We start from the raw sequence: 3,911 nt of genomic DNA, 5'->3' as shown, positions 1-3,911 counted from the left end.
CTGATCTTTTGCTGATTGTTGGGATGGGAAGAAAGAAAACGTTTGGGTTTGCATTGTGTTTTAAACGGATCAGCTTCCAAAATATGTAAGCTGAAGGAGTTTCAGCTTCAAAGAACGTGCAGGCTCGACGGGCAGAGGAGGTAGGAAGTAACAAGGAGAGAGCGTAGGTTGTCCTTCCAGTGAATAATCAAAATGAAACATGAAGTCCTTCCTCTGGAGCTCTTTCCTCTCTCATCTGTGCATTCATTTGCTTTAATCCACCTGAGTGAGTAGCTTCACTCCCAAATTGTTCCCTTCTGTATTAACTTCCCAAGGTCCAAGAGCGCTGGTGGTTTTTCCTTTCTCTCCAAGCCCAAGTTACTTTTAATTTCAACTAGGAAAGCAGAAGGGAAGTTTCGACTTAGAGCTTCTAGCCACAGAGCTCACAGTTCCCGCAGGGCTGTCCCGTTGAGGTACAACCAGCAGCATCAGGAATGTGTCCCCATAATCTGGTTTATTCACCGATTAGGAGCCTACGAGCGCGGCCGCTACGCAGCCCAGCTTGGGGGCCTGCCTGCCTGCTGGGGAGCTAACCAACAGAGTTTTTGAACAAACTCCTATTATTTTTTTTTTTTCTTGTTTTTTTTTTTTTTTTTTTTCCAGCATTTTCAAAGCAGGCACTCTCCAGGTGGCTTCGCCAGCGCTTTGGTCTGTCTTTGTGCCAGAGGAAACCTCGCAGGGTTATCCCCAGGTACCCACCTCACTTCCCAGTTGCTCTTTTCCACACAAACTGCGCTGCTGATGCTGATTTTTTTTAATTTTTTTTTTTTTGTCCTACTGCAGATTTTTTCCTCTCACTGCAGCTTTGCAGCACGCCGTGGGGCTTTCCTTTTCCTCTGCATTTTAAGACCACCCTCTGGGGCTTTTCCCCCCACACAGGGCCTGAACCAGGCCAGGGGCTGGGTGCTTTAGGCGATACGCGGGTAGTGGAGCACGCTGAATTGAATTTCAGACTGTCAAAGAGTCTTACCACGTTATAAAGAAATTATCTAAAAAATGTCAAAACTTTAAATCCTTGTCCTCTTGCACAGCCCGCTAATGAAGGACGCTGTTAGTCTCTCCACCACTAACACTCCGCCAAGGCACCGTAATCTTTACTGTCCCACTGGAAGCAGCTTTTTAAGGGAGGAAGAGGCATTATTATACTACCGCCAGTCACGCTTCACCGTGTCCTCCCTCCAGGATTTGTGGAAGCTTGTGAGAAAGGTCGCAAACCTGAACCAAAGCCCTGCTGGAACACTGACGGCATTGTCCCCCCCGCTGTTGAATCCACAGGAAAAATTAAAAAGGTTCTGAAATGCAAGTGTGTCACGCGGCTTCTTTAATCAGCGTGCTTTCCTAGAGAACGTAAATAAAACTTTCAAGGTACGTAGAGGACAAACTTCATCTGTGCCTGAGTAGCGTGGTCCTGTCTGCATTACACACAGAGTTTAGGTTCGATGCTCCGTGTATATTTTTTCCCCGGGGCCGCGTGGGGAGGAACAGAAGGGGGGGCGGGGGGTAGTGCCATCAAAAACTTTTTGAGCCCAAGTGTCTCCTTGAAGTTAAGGAGCCACCTCGGGCTGTACCAGAGGGGGAAGTAAAATAAGGCTACTACTGCAGCTTTTGTGTTCAGCCAGGTGCCTTCCCCTCTAGAACTCGTATTTACTGTGTAAGCTGGGGGTACAGGAGGCGTCACCCCGAGGTCTGAGGCGGGGGGGGGGGGGGGGGTGGCACAGACGTCACAGACTGGCACAATTCATAAATGTTGGGGGAAAGCAGCGTCCTGCGTGCGGGGGGGGGTGTTCCCGGGTGGGGCCCCGCGCCGCTGGGTGCTGTGGTGGGGCCGGGGGCCGGGGCACCCCCCCCAAGGGCAGCAGGAATTCCTTCCCGGGGAAAGGGGGGGCGAAGGCAAACGAAGAATTGTGGCGGGCGGCCGGGCCGGGGGGGCCGCGGGTGGCCCGGGCAGCGCCGGGCGGGGCGGGGCGGGGCGGGGGGCGGGGCGGGGGGCGGGGCGGGGCCGGCTGCGGGCAGGGCCAGGGCGGGACACGGAGCGACACCCGGGGGCAGCGCGGCCGCGGGCGGAGGGGGCACGCGCCAGGGGAGGCACGGCGGCTTTTCTGCTTTTTCTTGTTGGCTTTTATTTCCCCTTTTGCTTTTTTCCTTTTATTTCCTTAATATTTTTTCATTTTTTTCTTTTTCTTTCACTTTTCCCTTTATTTTTTAAGAGTTTTTCTTAGTACTTTTTCTCTTTCTTTTTAAAATATTTTTTCTGGGTTTTTATTTTTTTTATTTTGTTTTTTTCTTTTTTTTTTTTTAATATTTTATTTTTCCTTTTTTACTTTTTCCTGATTTCGCTTTATTATTATTTTTATTTTCATATTTTTTTTTCATTTTTTCTTTTTAAATTTTTATTTTTAATATTTTTTTCTTTTTACTTTTTGCTGTTTTCTTTTTTTCATTTTCCCTTCTTTGTATTTTTTATTTTTTTTTTTACTTTTTTCATATTTTCCTTTTTCCATTTATTTTTTCTTTATATTTTCTTAATATTTTTTTCCTTTTTTCTTATTATTTTTTCCTTTTAAAAATTTTCCTTTTTTTTTAATCTTTTTTTTTTTCCCTTTTTTTCTTGATTTTTATTTTATATTTTTTCTTCCACTTTTTTCCTTAACATTTTGGTTTTTTGCTTTTTTTCTTTTCTAGGTTTAATTTTTTTTTCACTTTTTCCTTTTTTATTTTTTCTTATTTTTTTTCCTTTTGCTAATAATTTTTTCCTTTTTTATTTTTTTTTATTTTTTTAAATTTTTTTTTCCATTTTTTTCTCTTTAAATCTTTTTTTTTACCTTTTTTCATTTTTTTTACTTTTTTCCTTTAATATTTTATCATTTTTCTTATTTTTATTTTTAAATTTTTAATTTTTATTTTTTTTCTTTTTTCATTTTCCATTTTTATTCTTTTCTATTTTTTTCTCAATGTTTTCCCATTTTTCTTAACCTTTTTTTTCCCCTTTTTTCTTGATTTTTATTATCTTAATATTTTTTCTCCTTTTATAATATTTTTTCTTCCATTTTTTTTTTTCTTAATTTTTAGGTTTTTGGCTTTTTTTCTTATCTTTTCTATCTATTTTTAATGTTTTTTTTTTATTTTATTTTTTATTTTTTAAAATTTTTTTCCATTTTTTTCTCTTTATTTTTAATCTTTTTTTTTATTTTTTTCATTTTTTTGCTTTTTCCCTTTATTTCAATATTTTTCTATTTTTAAGTTTTTTATCTTTTTTCATTTTCCATTTTTATTCCTATTTTTTTTCTTATTTTTTTTCTCAATGTTTTTCCATTTTTCTTAATATTTTCCCTTTTTTCTTGATTTTTATTTTCTTAATATTTTTTCTCCTTTTTTAATATTTTTTCCTTCCACTTTTTTTTCTTAATTTTTAGGTTTTTGGCTTTTTTCTTATCTTTTCTATCTATTTTTAATGGTTTTTTATTTTTCATTTTGCCTTTTTTTAATTTTATTTTTTCTTTTTTTTCTTTTTATTTTTTAAAATTTTTTTTTTCCATTTTTTTCTCTTTTCTTTTAATCTTTTTTCATTTTATTTTTTTTTTCCTTTTTTCCTTTATTTCAATATTTTTCCATTTTTATTCCTATTTTTTTTCTTATTTTTTTCCTCAATGTTTTTCCATTTTTCTTAATCTTTTTTTTTTTCCCTTTTTTCTTGATTTTTATTTTCTTAATATTTTTTCTCCCTTTTTAATATTTTTTCTTCCACATTTTTTTCTTAATTTTTAGGTTTTTGGCTTTTTTCTTATCTTTTCTATCTATTTTTAATGGTTTTTTATTTTTCACTTTTTGCCTTTTTTTTCCTTGTATTTTTTCTTAATTTTTTCCCTTTTGCT

Source organism: Tyto alba, unplaced genomic scaffold, assembly GCF_018691265.1.
Source record: "Tyto alba isolate M040663 unplaced genomic scaffold, T.alba_DEE_v4.0 Super-Scaffold_3, whole genome shotgun sequence".
In the NCBI taxonomy this organism is placed as follows: domain Eukaryota; kingdom Metazoa; phylum Chordata; class Aves; order Strigiformes; family Tytonidae; genus Tyto; species Tyto alba.
Note: the sequence above shows the minus strand (reverse complement) of the source record.